This window comes from Pinus tabuliformis, chromosome 8, assembly GCF_031772625.1.
Source record: "Pinus tabuliformis cultivar Carrire ecotype Pingquan chromosome 8, CPIR1, whole genome shotgun sequence".
Taxonomy (NCBI): domain Eukaryota; kingdom Viridiplantae; phylum Streptophyta; class Pinopsida; order Pinales; family Pinaceae; genus Pinus; species Pinus tabuliformis.
In genome coordinates this window covers 514,235,913-514,254,821 of record NC_142294.1, presented here as the reverse complement: position 1 = coordinate 514,254,821, position 18,909 = coordinate 514,235,913, and positions in this window count along the sequence as shown.

Below are 18,909 nucleotides of genomic sequence, written 5' to 3'. Positions count from 1 at the left end.
TAACCCTTTATCCCCTTTAATTCTATTATAACCCTCGTATAATGGGAATATACACAAACACACAGGAACTTGCATTTTCTGCCTTTCCATATCCTTGGCGCATTTATTGATGCTTACCTTTATCAAGCTCATTCTCCACTGTAGATTAACTCACGCTAGATCCAACGGATATCAAAGATTTTGGGTGGACAAATAGCACGGAGAATACCTGCCCGTTAAAGCGGTTTTCTCTCTCCACCCTCGTGCTACGTGTCACTCAGTTAATGGAATTAGGCACTCTCCTCTAAATACCACTTACCGCCTAGTGTCCGCTCAAAAACCACTACCACTATTACAAACCCGCCTTTTGGAATATAACCACAAGCATTCACTCTTCAACCATCTTCTTGATTTCTACTGATATTATATACTCCTCCGCTCTTTTGGCTCCTCTGTTAACTTCTTTGGCATATATTAGATGCAATATTACCGATATGGCTCCTCCTCAATCTCCCACTCTTACACTTACTTGGCTTTCTTATGGCTTCCGATACTGCTCCAATACCCCTTCTTTGCTTTGATAGCTCTACTCTGATAGCTCCTATGACTTCTGATATTCTCTCCAATGGCTTGACTGTCTTGGATTTCATATGGTTTCTCCTCATAGATTCTTGCTCCTGTTTCTTCACGGATCTTCTCTACTTTCCTTGGCCTCACATCATTGTTTACTAATCCAGAATATTTCCATATTGACATCAATGGCAATCTAGGTCAACAATCTCCCCCTTTGTTATTGATGGCAATATTCTTCTTCTCTCCCCCTTTGACATCAATGGCAAAGAAGCGCTCAGGGACTCCCCCTATTGAACTACTCCCCCTATCCTGCAACATATTTATGAATCAACTTAAATGATGCTAAAGAGATAACTCCCATATTTTGACAAAGATGTTCAAATTCTTCTCGAGCAAGAGGTTTTGTGAAAATATCAACTATCTGCTCCTTAGTATTGATATATTCCAAGATGATGTTTTTTTTAGCTACTTGTTCACGAAGGAAATGATACTTGATTGGTATATGTTTTGTCTTTGAGTGCATCACTGGATTTTTTCTGAGGTTGATCGCAGTTGCGTTATCACAATAGATGGTAGTTGGTTGATTTGTACCTATGTTGACATCTTTTAGAGCTTCCTTCATCCATAGTATTTGAGTACAACAATCTACGACAACTATATACTCAGCTTCAGCTGTAGACAGTTATATGGAAGTCTATTTTTTGCTGAGCCAAGATACTAAATATTCTCCTAGGAAGAATGCATTTCAAGTAGTACCTTTCTGATCATCGACACTTCCGGCCCAATCAGCATCAGTGTATATAGTCAAAGTAAGAGTTGAGCTCTTAGGGTACCAAAGACCAAAATCAGGAGTTCCTTTCAAGTAGCTAAGAATTCTTTTCACAGCCAACAAATGGGATTATTTAGGAGTTGATTGAAATCTTCCCACCATTCCTATTGCTTGCATAATGTCGGGTCTTGTAGAAGTTAAGTACAAAAGGGCTCCAATTATTGACCTGTAATGAGTTGCATCTACCGGAGGGGGGTCATTATTTTTTCTGAATTTGTAGCTTCTGGTCATAGGTGTGCTCATGGGTGCACAGTATTCCATTCCATATCTTTTAAGCATGTCTTTAAGATATTTGGCTTGAGATATAAACATACCTATCGTGGTTTGAGATACTTGTAGTCCAAGGAAGTGAGATAACTCTCCTATCATTGATATCTCAAACTCTTTTGACATATTTTGAGAAAACTCATGGCTCATCTCATCATTATTACTAGCAAAAATTAGATCATCAACATAAACAAGTGTGACTAGTAACTTATCCTCATCTGTCTTTATGTAGAGATTACTTCCTGCCACCCCCTTCTTGAAGCCTTGTTGTTGTAGATAGTGATCCAATCCCTCGTACCAAGCTCTAGGAGCTTGTTTCAACCCATATAATGCCTTTTTCAACTTACAAACAAAGTCTTTTCCTTCGGTTAGATTAAACCCTTCTGGTTGCTCCATGTAGACTTCTTCCTTGAGTTCCCCATTCAGAAATGTTGATTTTACGTCCATTTGATAGATTTTGAATCCTTTTGAGAAAGAAAATGGCAAGAACATCCTGATAGCTTGCACACGAGCTATTGGTGCAAATGTTTCTTCAAAGTCAATTCCTTCAATTTGTGAATAGCATTTACAAACAAGCCTTGCCTTGTTTCTGATGATTTGTCCATCTTCATTCATTTTGTTCTTAAACACCCACTTGGTTCCTATTATGTTTTTTTTCTTTGGACGAGGTATGAGCTCCCATGTCTCATTCTTCTCAATTTGAGACATTTCTTCTTCCGTGGCTTTTACCCAATGAGGATCCTTACTTGCTTGAGTAAATGTTTCTGGTTCTATCATGGATAGAAGAGAAATATCATTTTTCTTTCGTGTATTTGTCATGCTTCTTCTGGTTTGCATCCCTTCATCTATATTGCCAATAATCTGCTCTTCTGGGTGATATTTCTGGACAAGTTTCATCTTTGAAGGAGTTTGAGATGGTTCTTTTTCCTTGGGTATTTCTTGATTTTTTCCTTCTTCTTTAGGTTCTTCTTCTTTAATGAGAGGATCAAATTCATGTTCTTCAATTTCTTTCTCTCGAAGGTCTTTGTCAATCTTCACATAAATGCTTTCCACTATTTTCCGTAGTCAGTTATTGTAGCACTTGTAGGCTTTACTCCATGTAGAATATCCAAAGAAGATCCCTTCGTCATCCGAGAATCAAACTTTCTTGGTGAGCCATCATTGAATTCTATGAAGCACTTGCTTCCAAAAATCTTAAAATATTTTACTAAAGCAGGTCTTCCTTTCCATAAATCATAGGGAGTCTTTTCATTATTTGGTCATAATTGAGTTCGATTTAGGGTATAGATGGTTGTCCCGACTGCTTCTCTCCAGAATTTTGGCTATAAGTTAGTTGTTATTAACATTGTTCTAGCCATTTCTTGAAATGTTCGGTTTCTTATTTCAACTATCCCATTTTTCTTGGGTGTTCGGGCAACAAAGAGTTCTCTTTTAATTCCATGTATTCTACATAATTCATTAAATTCTTTTGATGTGAATTCTCCCCCTCTATCTATTCTGAGGCACTTAATCTTTGAATCCTTCTCATTTTCTACAAGAGATTTAAGATTCTTAAAACACTCAAATGCTTTGGATTTATATTTTATAAAATATATCCACATCATTCTATTATAGTCATCAACAAATAAAGCAAAGTACCTTTCTCCTTGGAATGTCGGTGTTCTAGTTGGTCCAAATAAATCAGCATGGATGATCTCCAAAGGCTTTGATTTAGAAAACTCCTTGGTCTTGTGGCTAGTTCTGGTTTGTTTTCCATGTTGAATCAACCACATATTCCTTGTTTTGGTTTGAATAACTTTGGAATGTCTCGTACTGCTTTAATATTGCTGATATTGATCAAGTTATCAAAGCTTGTATGTCCAAGTCACTTGTTCCATGACCAACTTTCATCTGTTTGACTTAAGTAGCATTTGCCTTCTTGAATCTTGTTCAGAATGTAGATGTTGTCTGGTGTTCTAACCCCTTTCGCCTCAAGTTCCCCTGAGGAAGAGTTCCTTATTTCACAGTCTTTGGTGCTAAAGACAACATTATGTCCTTGATTGTAGATTTAGCTAACACTCAGGAGGTTGTGCTTGAGCCCGTTTACTAGCAAATCATTTTCCTTTTCTATTAATAAGAGTAATAGTTCCTTTTTCCAGCAATTTTGGCAGATCCACTTCCAAAGGATACATTTCCTTTCTTTTTGTTCAATGAGACAAACTTCCTTTTGTCCCCTGTCATGTGTCTAGAGCACCCACTATCCACAAACCAATAGTTTTCATCATTTTGAGCACATAGAGCTAGGCCACATTTATTTGTGTTGGGATTATCACTTCTTGCTTTTTCTCTTTTGAGTGGGCAATTTTGTTCATTGTGTCCATTATTGTTACATAATGAGCAAATCAGATCACATTTTCCCAAGAGATCAAAAGAATTGTAGGCTTTGATTTGTCCTTTCCCTTTAGGGCCAAATGGTTTGTTTATTTGATCCTTCAATTTTGATGTGTCATTCTTACGAGCCATGGAATGTCTAGCATGATGAACAAAATTTTCACAATGAAAACAATGCCCAAAAAAGATAGTTTTGTACCTATTGTAATAGCCATGATTTGAATCAACATTCTTCCTTGGAGTTAGTCCCGCTTTATTCTTTGGATTTGAGATGGGCCTTTAATGAGATACTATTTTGTATATGTTGTAACATCCATGATTCAAATCAACATTCTTCCTTGGAGTTACTCTCTCTTCATTCTTTGGATCTGGGATGAGCCTTTAATGAAATAATCTTTCTTCTTTTGGGTTGCTGGAAAGTACGTCGTCATAGCTTTTCACATTATTCTTAACACTTGATGATTCTCCTTTAAAACCTATTCCAGATTTGCCATGTTGAGGTTTCTTATTATTTAGGATAGTGTCAAGTATTTGAGAGTTTTTCCAACCCCTTTTAACTTGCTCCAATTCCTTCCTTAGAGATACTATTTCGGCTTCACGTTCTTCACAAGCTTCTTCTTTTTCTTTTAGCTTACTTTTCAAGAGATCTTCCCTTATATTTATTTGATCGTTTTCTACCTTTAGAGAAATGATTTTATTCCATAATTTCTCATTTTCTTCAATGGAACTTATTAACAATTCATCTACATTTCCATCTAGGCCTAAGTCATCATCATTTGTGAATGCCATGAATGATACTTCTTGGCTTTCAGCATGATCATTTTCTTCATCTGATTCTTCATTACCTCCTTTGCGGTGAGGGAACTGATTAGTTGGTTTCTTTTTTATGACTACAAATTCATCTTCAACAGACTCATCTTGCTTGGAGAGGGAATTCTTCTTATTGAACCCTTTCTTTTTGTATACCATCCTTTTATAATTTTCTTCATCATCACTATCATTCTTATGAGGACATTTTGTAGCATAATGACCTATTTTTCCACATTTGAAACAAATAAGAGGGTATTTACCTTTTAGCTTAGATCCCTTCTTCAGTCTTCATACAAATTGCACCAATTCAGATTCAACATCGGAGTCATCACTACTAACATTACTTTCTTACCCCTTTTTTTTATTTTTAGGCCTTGAATGCTGCATCTTTGGAACTTGGGCAACCTTTTCTCATCTTATAGGCAATGAGGATTCCATGGAGTTCATCCATCTTGAGAGTATCTAGATCCTTCACTTCTTCTATGGAACTTACTTTGGAGTCAATTTGTCAAGGAGAGATCTTAAGACCTTTTGAACAATGATGCCTTATTCAATGTTTTCATCCAATCCTTTAAGAGAGTTGACCACTTCAGCTACTCAGAGAAAGTATGATGCAATATCTTCTCCATAATCCATTTTCAGACTTTCAAATTTCCTTCTATGAATTTGAAGCTTTGCCTTCTTAACTTTGTAGTCCCCGTCGTATAAGCTAATTAGCTTATCCCATACTCCTTTAGCAAAGTTACAATTCATGACTTTTGCAAATTCAGAATTAGTGATTCCACTAGTGATGGAGTTTAAGGATTTTGCATTTGCAACGTAGACTTTCCTCTGGTCTTGATCTGTTGGAAGAGTGGAATGAGCTATATACTCATTTAAGACCGAATGCCAAACTTTAGGTTGAAGGGACATTAAGTAGTAGAACATTCTCTTTTTCCAGAAACCAAAATTTGGGTCATCGAATAGAGGAGGTCTTCTTGACACTTCTTGATTTTTCATCATGACTAAGAATCCTTCTTCAAGCTGGTAGGCTAATATGAAGAAGCCTTCTCTGATATCAGTTGTTGTAAATACTGAAAGGGGGGGTGAATCAGTATTTCTTTTCAATTATTATTTTTATCAATTAAAACATTTATAATTGGAACACAGAAATAGATAACAGGAATAGATGCTTTTATTAATGTGATCTTTGCAATAAATCAAGTACAATATATATATATATATATATATATATATATATATATATATATATATATATATATGGTTTCAATTATTTTCCAAGCACCAACTTGGACTCTTTGTGGGGTTCCAACCTCCAAAGCACCAACTCTCTCTTTTCAAGGAACCAACCTTTAATTTAGGAGCACCAACTCCTAGGACACCAATCATTTCAGTTCTAGGCACCAACCTCAAGGGCTCCAAACCTCTGCTGTAAACTATCTAGATGTGTTTGTCTGTAATTCTCTGCTTCCAACCCTACTGGGCCTTTGACTTACTTTTCTCCTCCTATTCCTTCCATTTATACTAGAGCTTCAGCTTCCTTTATTTTCTTATAGTTTTCCAGTGCTCCTACACTTTCCTTATTCTTTGTTTTATATTCCTGATACCCTTGAACTTTAGCTTCCTTTCTCCGCTAGCTCTTTGGCTTCCTCAACGCTCACTTGATCTTTCAGCTTCCTCTGCACTCACTCTTCGGCTTCCTTTGTCTCTTCAAATCCATCAATACACACAGGACACGTTAATGTGGAAGAGAGGTCGAATTACAATAGTGTTGAATAATAAAAAATATCAGAGAGGCCCTTTTTAATTTTCATACAATATACATTAATTGTTCATGGAAACCATATAAGAGAGACTATAGCCATATAGAGGTCCCACATTCCACATTATCCTTTTATCGCAATCGCCACTTCTGGAGGTTCACACGTAACATAGTCGATTCCCAACTTCTGATGGAGTAGATGCGATATGGTAGTAAACAGTTATTAATAAGTTCATGGGGTCCATACCCTTATCGCAATGGCGAGATTAACATTCCTTTGTACATTGCGATTACCACACATGTGACATTTGATTAAGCCATGCTATAATGGTGTAGTCGGGTTTGTAATTATATCATAATCGGTGGATTTCAATGTGGCAAAATACTTTAACAAGGCTTGTGATATTGCAATGGATACGATATTACAATAGGGCATGTTATAATGTTGCAGCAGGTCTGCATACGTATCACAATTGGCATTTTAATGTGGTAAGGCTTTAAAGAGGCTTGCGATATGGCGGATGCGATGTAACTTTTAAGTGTATTGCAATGGAATCCTCACGCCCATGTATTGTATCACATCTATATAATATATATATACTCCTCCATTCTTAACTTTGGTCAATGCAGACTTAACTCATAACCCTTTATCCCCTTTAATTCTATTATAACCCTCGTATAATGGGAATATATAAAAACACACGGGAACTTGCATTTTCCAACTTTCCATAGCCTTCACACATTTATCGATGCTTACCTTTATCAGGCTCATTCTCCACCATAGATTAACTCGCAATCAAACTCGCACTAAATCCAACGGCTATCAGAGATTTCAGGTGGACAAATAGCACGGAGAATACCCGCCCGCTAAAATGGTTTTCTCTTTCCACGCTCATGCTATGTGTCACTCGTTTAATGGAATCGGGTGATCTCCTATAAATACCACTTACTGCCTATCATCCACCTGAAAATCACTGCCACTATTACAAACCCACCTTTTGGAATATAACCACGTGCATTCAGTTTTCATTTATCTTATTGATTTTTGCCGATATTATATACTCCTACGCTCTCTTGGTTCCTCCTCTGCTCTTTTGGCTCCTCCTCTGCTCTTTTGGCTTGTCCGTTAACTTCTTTGGCATATATTACATGCGATACTACCGATATGGCTCCTCCTCAATCTCCCGCTCTTACACTTACTTGGCTTTCCTGTGGCTTTCGATACCACTCCAACACCTCTTCTCTGCTTTGATAGCTCTGCTCTGATAGCTCCTATGGCTTCTGATATTCTCTCCAATGGCTTGACTGTCTTGGCTTTCCTCTAGTTTCTCCTCATTGCTTCTTACTCCTGTTTCTTCACGAATCTGCTCTACTTTTCCTTGGCCTCACATCATTGTTTACTCATCCAGAATATTTCCATATTGACATCAATGACAATCTAGGTCAACAATTTTTCATCCAAGGACTGCTCCCACTCAAAATTTGAGTAGATCCATAGGGAAATAAGTTGAAAAAGTAGTTTTTTCTTTTTCCCTCTAAAATTTGATGATCTAGTCTAATATTATTTGATTATCTACACCATTATTTTATAATATTCCTTAAGGGGCCCATTTTTTACCTCAAAATTTCTCTAATGCAAATTAAGGTTGACCATGGTTAACCATGGCCATCTATTGTCAACATTATGAAAACCTAGTCTAACATATGGAATAGGGTCAACCATGTTCAACCATGATCAATCATAATCCTTAATGGAAAATCATAGTTAAATATGGATAGTTATGGAAACTATAGTCAAGCATTTGTTTACCATAATAAACCTTTGTAATATTTCATGGCCAACAATAATATTTTATAGTTTACCATACTCAACTATGGTCAACCCATATTCCACCATTTTTTTCATAATAGACAAGCATGGGTTGGGGGACATGCACAAGGAGGATGTGTCGAAGAACCCTTAAATTTTAGCAGAATTCAAGGAGTATGAGGGAGCATCAGATTCCTTAAAAAAGGTGTATCTTCTCTAAAATTATAAAAATCACAATTACATTGATAAGATGATGAAAATAACAACTAATTGCATTCAAATTCATCATTGTGCAATCCAGTTTACTTTTACTTTAAGAATTTAAGTTTACAAATAATAACCAAAGTCCTAGACTCCTTAAAGCTCCATCTCTTATTGAACTTTATATCTTAAAGTGTTGATAGAAAAAAAAAATTTAGGGGAGCACCCAAGCGTTCCCCTTTTGGGGAAATACATTCCTCACACTCGGGAAACATTTCCAAAAGTTTCACCGAAAAGGGGACATGGGGAAATGTTTCTCCAAGAGTCTCCTTGTACTTAGGGTTTGAGAAATGTGCTAGTGTGACTCCCACCATGGGAAATACATTCCTATGGAACATTACGGTCAACCACAATTGACCATAGTCACCATGGTTAATAATTGTTAACCACATTGCTAACCATGGTTGACCATGGCTCACCATGTTGATAACCATGGTTGGACATGGCTCACCATGTTACACCATGATAATCATAGCCAAACATGTACAAAAATGGTCAACCATATTTTACATGGTCAATTATCGTAAAATAAAGCTGACCATCGACAACCCTATTTAACATGGTCAAACATGGTGTATCATAGATAATATGGTCAACCATAGTCATCGTGGTTGACCATGGACAAACATGATCAACCCTTATCAATCATGGTTAACTGTAACATGTACATCCATGGTCAACCATGATTGACCATATTTGACATGGTTGATGGGTAATGACATTCAACATAGTCAACCATGATCTTCCATGATTAGCAAGGTTGATCATGTCTACCATAATATGGTTGACTATTGTCCAATATGGTAAACAATTGTGAATGATAGTTGGTGAGCTCCAGTATTGTAGCAATAATGCTACAACTCCTGGAGCTTCCTATCTCTAATTTTATCAACCCGGTAGTTCGTACAAACTTGGAAGCGACGGTGCTGTATGCACAAGTACTAGCTCTTGTCGTAGCTGTCACTTGGTCAGCTGGCACAAGTCCGCTAGGGCTCAAGCCAACTTCTATAGGCTCACAGAAGAAGCTTGTTAAATGATGGACGAAAGCTAGCTCAAAGAAGACTAATCTAGTTGGCGAAAATGAACTGAAAGCAAATCAAAACATGGAAACCATAGGAAACCCTAATTTAACTAGTCTAACCTCTATGATGCAAAGAATGTGAAGGAAACTTCTACCAATGATGCCATTACTTCTAATAAGTGAAAATGCATGAATCTAATCTACTTGCATTTTAAAAGACATGTTTTTATATTTTTTCTTTAAGTGGATGGAGTGATTGTGATTTTGTGCTTATTAGGGTTTGGTTGTGCAGATGTGATGCGGAAGGAAGGAAAGCTTGGGAAAGGTTGGGGAGGCTAGGAGAGGTCCCCAGAGATCCTTAGCATCAGCCCACAGAGGTTCCTCACGTTCAGAGGCTCAGCAACCGAGTGAGTGGCCTCCTACAAGATGTCTGCAGGGGATTCTACAGGAAACGCAGGGGTTTGTACAGGAAGTCTACAAATTGCTACATGATGACCTACCGTGGGTGTTTGAAGTGATGGTGGAGTGATGGAATGGTAGGGGGAGATGTGCAAGGTAGGAATAAAGCTGGTGATGGCTCAGGAGTGGAGAAGTAGGATGGAGAACGAGTGTATGAAGTGGGTTGATGGATGGAAGGTTATAACAACGAAATGTCTAAAGAATGAAGTTACGTGAGGAGTGGAGGAGTTTGGGAGATAACAGAGAGGAGCAGAGGTCAGGGATGTGGTTGTATGCATGATCAAGACGAAGAAGGAGGTAATAGAATGATGAAAAGTAGTGTAAATAAAACAAATGGCTTATGAACTCAATGAACAGCAATATAAAGCGTGTAGAGGAATGTGCATGAAGCGGTGATGAAGGTGTATCGAAAGATCTATCATAAACGAGACTATGTTGTAGCATGTATAAAGTGAAGAACTGCGTATTTTTGTGGTTGGTATAGGCTGCACTCCAATCTCCAAACAGAGAGATGGCAGTGAGCCTTTACAACCTTTTTGCTGGAGCTCCAAGAGATTATATCTATCCTCCTATCAAACTTAAGCAACTGAAAGCAAATCACCATAAACTAGTCCTATCTATGCTCATGAAAACGACTAAATTACCAAACTGTGAATTTGAATTGCATGTGAAAATAAACAAACTCAAAGTGCTGGAACGAAATGCAAACACATTACAACACTGAGGAGATCTATTGCTCTCAGGTTGGGCCCTAACCTGAGAGCTATAGCTCCTTGGGAAAACTCAGAACTAGATCAAAATCTGCCTTCTTTATTCATAATCTGATGTCATGCCAAATTGGCTTACAAAAAGGAACAAAGACTGAGCTCTAGCTCGTACTTTTCAATTACAAGAGTAATGCCAAGGTTCAAAAAGCTTCTCTGCAAGGCTACGGCCTCAGTATTTATGCAAAAACGATCATCCAACAGATGTCCTTGATTTTAGGAGCTCGGCTGTCCAACTAAAGTTTAACTGCTGATCCTGTAGGACTGTCATAACTATTGTTCCTGTAGAACAGCTGGCTGCTTCTAAGCTTGGTGGGGAGATGGATTGGAGCTCGGAGTTCTTGGTGGGAATCACGAGGAAGGTCCCCAAGACCGTGGACATCCTCTCCTAAAAACCAGCAGTGCCACCTCATTGTCTCCTTGTCTCCTTTTTCGTTGTCTTTTTCTCCCTTTTAATGCCAAAAACCTGAAAGCATCATGCATTAGTCACGTAGATAAAATGTCTACCCTTCTTCCTACAAACAACACGAATAAACTAAGAAATGCATGCATAAGCAGTAAAAAGTGAATGGTTTGAGCAAAGCAAGTAGGCCAAATGAGCCCAAATTATACCAAAAATTGGGGCTCATCATCACCCCCCAGCTAAACTATTTGCTCATCCTTGAGCAACTTTGCCCTGGCTCCTCGTCTTTGGCCGAGAACTAGAGGGTGGCGCTTCTTCCTTTCCCGTTTTTGGCGGCCCTGCCTTTGCTGCCCCTGGTGGTGACGAAGGTGATGCTTCCTTCCCCTTTCCTATTTCCTTGAGCCGGGCTTCGGAAGGCAACTGGCCTATTTTTCGTGTCCAGGAAGTTATTTTTGGGCTCCCCTTTTCGGGGGTGGCTGATGTTTTAGAGGGGGTTCTTGCACTCGGTGAAGTAGGGACGTCCCCTGAAGTGGTTTGGCTGCTGGGTGGAGGTTGTGGCTTGCCCGTGGTCATCCTCTTGCTTCTCCTAGCTTTAGATGGTAGAGGGGTCTCCCTCTCCCTTTTCTCCTTCAGTTTTGGAGGTGTGCTGAGGGTAGCCAGTGCCGCTGCTGCCTCCTTTTCGAGAATGCCAGCCTTCTCTTTCTTGCGTTTTGCTCTCTCAGAGCTCCTTGTAGAGGGCCCCTCCTTTTCAGATTTCGGGCTTCCTGTGGAAGACCCTGCTTTGCCCACTTCCGGACCTCCGATAGAGGATTCTTTCTTTCCCGCCGTTGGGCTTCCTGAAGAAGGCCCTCTCTCTGCCTTCAGACTCTCTGTAGGAGGCTGTTTCTCAATGACTTTCGGGCCTCTTGTAGAAGCCCCTTTTTCCAATTTCGGGCTTCCTGTAGAAGCCCTTGTCTCTGTCTTCGGGCTTCCTGTAGAAGCCTGTGTTTGCACTTTCGGGCTTCCTGTAGAAGCCTTTGTCTCCGTTTTTGGGCTTCCTGTAGAAGCCTGTTCTCCAACGATTTTCGCGCTTCCTGTAGAAGCCTTGGTCTTTGCTTTTGGGCTTCCTGTAGAAGCCTATTTCTCACTGATCTTCGGGCTTCCTGTAGAAGCCTTTGTCTTTGTTTTCGGGCTTCCTGTAGAAGCCTGTTTTTCAATGATTTTTGGGCTTCCTGTAGAAGCCTGAGTTTGTGTTTTCGGGCTTCCTGTAGAAGCCTGTTTTTGCTTTCCTGTAGACACAGGTGTCTCCACTTCCACTTGCTTGCCTGCTTGAGTTTTGCTTTTTGCTTTGGGTGCAGGTGCTGTTGAGGTACTTGGGCTGACGTGGGCCACCTCTGCTTTGTCCATTCTGCTCTTCATTCTCTTTTCCCTTGCTGACAGGATAGGTGTGCCACCTTTTCTTGGTCCTTCTTTTCCTCATGCTTCTTCCTTTGTTCTTCGGCCACTGCTTCGTGTTCCTCACTGCTAGAGGAACCCGTTTCTTCAATCAACATTTTAATATCCCCATCTTTGGTCAAATTGCGGAAGGATTCCCATGAGAGGGGGACCTTATATGAGTGCAATGCATCTTCGACAAGCAGTTTTATTAACCCATGGTGGGCTATCTGATCAGGTATGCCCTCTCTTAGCTTTGTAGCACACTCCATTAGGGACTGCAGGAGATAATAAGGGATGCTCAGTTTTTGCTCTACAGGAAGGTCAATTCGGTGCCTCAACTCAGTGAGTAGCCGAAAGTGATATGAATACACGATGCTGAACCGGCCTTCACAAGTAATATATTTCATGATCTGCAAACTGACTTCATTCCAAGGTGGTGATAGACTCGTTCTTCTCACCCCGTTTTTATCCTCCGAGAATTCTTCCTCAGGTGGAAAGAATTCCTTCTTTGCCTGCTGACTCAGCTTTCTCTCTTCTTTATCCCACGGCAGACCCATAGGAAGTTCTGTGATCCGACTGATATGTTCTGGGGTGAGTTTGAGGCTTAGACCTCTGAAGTTTACTGTGGCCAGTGTCTGGGATTTAGGCTTCAAAGCCTGCAAGAATTCCTCAGCTACTTCATCATCGTAGCCCTGCAGCTTATCACAAAAAGGCATCCATTGTGCTCTGGTGAAGAGCTCTACCACTGCCAGGTTTCTCCTTAAGTTAATTGAATCAGTGGGCTCTCGTCTTATAAACCCACTCGGCATGATGAACACGGTCGTTTTAACAAAAGGTGGCAGATGCAAAAGAGATTTGGTCTATGAAGACAGAGCATGCACATACAAAATTTCAACACAGACTACTTATACCAACATCCTGTAGAATGGTAGCAACGGCATAGCAAACAACAATTCCACCAATATCTTTATAACCCGACCGTGGACGATGGTCTTGCCACTTCTAATAACTAGTTACATTAAGAGTTCAGGGTTACCTCCTTCATTGGCCACCTTTTTTTTCGCGAGGCACCCGCTTTCCTGTAGATGACTGTGTTCCTGTAGACTGCGTTCCTGTAGAACTGCGTTCCTGTAGAACTGCGTTCCTGTAGAAGCCGCACACAATTCTCGGGGAGGACTGTAGTTGGCCGCGCTCGCGGTGTGCTTGACCAGCGTTCTGGTAGCCAACAACTCGGCGTATCAAAGTGTAGAGGAGATCAGAATAGTTATCCGAGTTGAAGTGTTGGCTGATAAATGCATGCGCACGATTTAGCCGATTGGATTTTGAATCGGCGCAATCCGTGGCGCGGGGGATGAGCTGTCCCCGCCGGACCGTTGGGCGACGTCATCCATCCTCCGCCTGCGTATTCACTTGCTGCTTCATTCATTCCCACAGATTTGTCGTCGCCTTTCCTGTTAAACTCATGCTTCTAACGAGAGTGTTCCCACGTGCATGCCGTTCATTCTCTTTGTCGTGGCCGCCACCCAAACATCCAGTTACACTTTAACTAGCCGACGTGGCCAGTCAACTGGCCATACGGCCGCTCAACCATTCAATTTTACGCTTTGCAAACAATTTCAAAGTTAGATTCATGCGATTTGATGGAAGGAAGGGTGGAGACACTTACCTGCGCGGCTGCACACAATTTTTCCAGTTCTCGGACGATGGTGAGCGGATCTACCTGCCGCGTGCAACTTACACAGACCCGGAAGCTCGTGGGTACAGGCTGCCAACGCTGGAGTGGGTGGTTTTTCTTACATGCGCCCGCGTTTCATTTCGGATGGCGGTGCTGTGAATGGTATGCACTCAAGCAGGTTGAACTGTTACAGGATCCCCGCGAGGGGTCTCGTAACAGTCCTTTCTCCTTGGGTGCATGCTGCACGATGGCGGTTCTGGCTTCTCGATCACAATCCCGGAGCTCTTGATGCATGTGGTATGAGATTCCATCATTTGTTAACTTTGGAAATGGCTTTCCCGCGAGAACTCATCGATTTTCTTTGTTTGTGCAGGGACTTGGCCGCATGTCGACACGGGTGGTGGAGCATGGTGACAGCAACGTGCAAGGATGCCAACAAAGGCTGGCGTGCATCCAAACCAATCCATGGTCGCGAAATCTCTTTTTAAGATGAACTCTCGCCGTCCAAAAACTCCTACAGGAAGTTTCCTGTAGACACAGAGCTTCCTGTAGAAAGTTCGGCCTTCCTGTAGAAAGTCTGCACTTTCCTGTAGAAAATCCGCGCCTTCCTGTAGAAAGACTGCGCCCTCCTGTAGAAAGACTGCGCCTTCCTGTAGAAAGACAGCAGCTTCCTGTAGAAGATTCAAACCATGATAAAATTGCACATACCTTGAAAAACATGGGTGCTCTTGGAGGAGGTACTGATGAGGTTCCTTGACAGCATGATAAGGACCCTTGGCTGTGAGTTGAAGGGCTTCCTCTTCTCCATAGAGCATCTGCAACCTGCAATTTTTACCATATTTTGCTTATTGTGTTTTCTTTTTTCTCTTTTTTTTTTTTTTTTTTTTTTTTTTTTTTTGAAAGATAACAGGGGCGCCTCAAGGAGGTTTTCACCCGTGCCATCTGCCCTGAGCGCCTCAGAGAGGTTTTCACTCAAGGATCTTTTTCAACCTTTTCTCTTTTTTCTTTTTTCTTTTTTTTTCGAAAAGCAATAGGAGCGCCTCAATGAGGTTTTCACCCAAGGATCTTTATTTCTTTTTTCTTTTTTTCTCTTTTTTTTTTTTTTTTCTTTTTTTTTTTTCCAGATCTTCTTTCAGGGTGTGCCAGAGGCAGAGGCAGAACCCTTCTCTATGACCAATACAGATTTCTCCATAGTTTTGACAAACTCTTGTCTTGAGAGAGGTCTCCTGTAGATCTTCAATCGATGCCCATTGACAAGCATGGGAATGGCTTCCTCATCAATGGTTCGAATGAGGACAGATCCATTATCATGGCATTTCTCCACTGTATATGGTCCTAGCCATCTGGTTCTCAACTTCCCCTTGAAATCTTTGTATCTGGAATCATACAACAAAGCCCAATCTCCCAGCTGAAATTGCTTGTCATGGAGATGTTGGTCATGCCACACCTTCCTCTGAAGTTGAACCACTTCTGAGTGAAGGAGGGCCTGCATGCGATGCTCGTCCAAGCCATTCAGCTGCAGCAGCCTCTCTTGTTGTGCATGGCTGAGATCTAGGTCCAGCTGAGCTGCCATCCTCAAGGTGTTGTATTCAAACTCAATGGACAACAAAGCTTTCTTCCCATAGACCAGCTCATATGGTGTGAAACCGGTGGTGGTCTTCCAAGTGGTGTTGTAGGCCCATGTGGCTTCTACCAGGCGATCTGCCCAGTCCTTTCTGCTGCTGCTCACCACTTTAGTCAAGATCCCTTCTAATGCTCTAATGGTGACTTCCACCTGCCCATTTGCTTGAGGGTGATAAGGGGTGGAAGTCCTGTGCTTGATCTTGTGATGAGCTAGGAGATCTTCAACCAGGTTGGAGGTGAACTGGCTCCCTTGATCGGTGAACAGCTCTCTTGGATAGCCAAACTTATAGAAGATGTTCTCTCTTAGGAACTCGGCCACCTTTTCGTCTGTTGCTGCTTTGATTGCTTTGGTCTCTGCCCACTTTGTCAAATAGTCAGTACACACAATGATGTAAGTCCTTTGCCTCGAAGAGGGGTTGATTGGGCCCACAAAGTCCATGCCCCACTTCTCAAATGGCTCAAGAGTCACTTGAGGTTGGAGAGGCATCTCATCCCTTTGGGTCGGTTTCCCCATTCTTTGGCATTGGTCACACTGACTGACATATCTTCTGACATCTTGATGAAGTGTGGGCCAATAGTAGCCTGCCTGCAGGATCTTGAAGGCAGTTCTCTTTGCTGCAAAATGCCCTCCACAAGGCCCATCATGACAAGTGAGGAGGATATCAAAGAATTCCTCCTCCCTTACACAACGCCTTAAGATCTGATCGGGGCCAAGCTTGAACAGATTGCCCCCGATCCAAGTGAATGAGGCACTTTTTCTGATGATTCTACTCTTCTCTCTAGAAGATAGGTGTGGAGGGAACTGTGCTGAAACAAGATAGTTTGCTATATCAGCAAACCATGGAGAGAGTACTGAAATAGCAAACAGATGTTCATCAGGCATCTGATCGTCCACTGTTCCATCCTCATCTGCAGACAAATCCAATCTAGATAAAAAGTCAGCAACAACATTTTCTCTACCTGGTTTATCAACAATGGTTAGATCAAACTGCTGCAATAAAAGTAACCATCTAATAATACGAGCATTCACATCTGGTTTATTCATCAAATATCTAATAGCAGCATGGTCAGTATGTACAAAGGTCTGGTAACCAGTAATATAATGTCGGAACTTGTTCAATGCATGGACCACAACCAAGAATTCTTTCTCGGTTACAGTGTAATTCAGCTCAGCTTTGGACAAGTTTTTGCTAACAAGGTAAATGGCATATGGAAGTTTCTGCTCAACTTGTCCTAAAGCTGCACCTATGGCTTTGTTCGAGGCATCAGTGTGGATGTGGAAAGGTAGGGCCCAGTTTGGACCTCTCAGGATTGGGGCTGACACCAACTTGTCCTTCAATTCATTTAAAGCCCTCTGACAATCGTCAGTCCATTTAAACTCCACATCTTTTGCCAACAGACCAAACAATGGCGAGGCTAGCTTGCTGAAATCTTTAATGAATCTCCGGTAATATCCTGCTAATCCCAAGAAACTCCGGACATCCCTTACCTTTTGAGGAGGTGGAACCCTCTTGATGAGAGCAATTTTCTTAGGATCCACCTGCAATCCTTGGGAAGAAATGGTATGGCCTAGCATGGTCCCCTCAGTCATTAGGAATTCACATTTTTCAGGACTAAGGGACAAGTTCATCTCGGTGCATTTGGTTAGGACTTTCCCCAGGTTGGACAATGCTTCCTGGAAGTTGGCCCCATAAGGAGTAAAGTCATCCATGTATATTTCCACTGCATCATGGACCAGCTCCGAGAAGATGCTCAAGACAGCTCTCTGAAAGGTAGCAGGAGCATTGCATAGCCCAAAGGGAAGGACTCGATAGGCAAAGGTACCCCAAGGACAAGTGAAGGTGGTCTTATCTTGGTCTTCCGGGCTGATTTGGATTTGATTGTACCCGCTAAACCCATCCAGGAAAGAGAAGAACTTCTTTCCTGCCAGTCCATCCAACACTTGATCTATGAAAGGTAGAGGGAAATGGTCCTTCTTGGTAGCTTTGTTCAGTTCTCGGTAGTCCACACAAATTCTCCATTTCCCATTTTTCTTGGGAACCAACACTAGAGGGGACACCCATTCACTATCTGAGATGGGGTAGATGAATCCGGCATCCAACAATTTCTGCAATTCTTCCTTGACAATGTCTTTAAGGGCTGGATTCATTCTCCTCTGAGGTTGCCTAACCGGTTTACAATCCTCTTTGATGTATATATGATGGGTACAGACCGAAGGATGGACTCCTTTCATTTCCTTATAGCTCCAAGCAAAAGCATCTAGGTGGTTGGCCAACAGACTACACAGCTCCTTTTCCTGGGAAGGAGATAGGGAGGAGCTGATCTTCAATGCTTTCTCAGGGCCGAACTCCACATTCTTGACTCTCGGAGTAACAGGGTTGGTTGTACAGAGATCCACTAAGGTGCTAGCTTGGGCAACCTCCACCAATTCCTCTAAGGGTAGTGCACTGGAAGGTAGATTCTGGATCAAGGTCTCGATCAAGTCATCCTCGGTTGGGGGGTCTTTTCTAGTGGTATCTAAGGTGCACAAAGGTGCTGAGTACACCTCGTCTTCTTCTCCTTCTTCCAACCAGAGTGGTAAATCATGCTCTAAAGAAGGTTGGGCAGGAGGGTATAGGACTAGCTGCTTGGACATGGGACCATTTTTGATGGTCATGTTTCCTGCCTGACAACTTATGTAAGCATCTGCAGTAGCTAACCAAGGCCTTCCCAAAATGGGAGGATATCCAACGAGCTTGGCCTTTGGTTGCAGAACCAGGAAGTCTGCAGGGTATTCCCAAGAATCAATGGAGACCATGACATCCTCCACAATCCCTTTGGGAGTCACGGTGGAGCGATCTGCTAATTGCAGTACTGTCGAGGTCTTCCTCAAGGAACCCTGAAGATT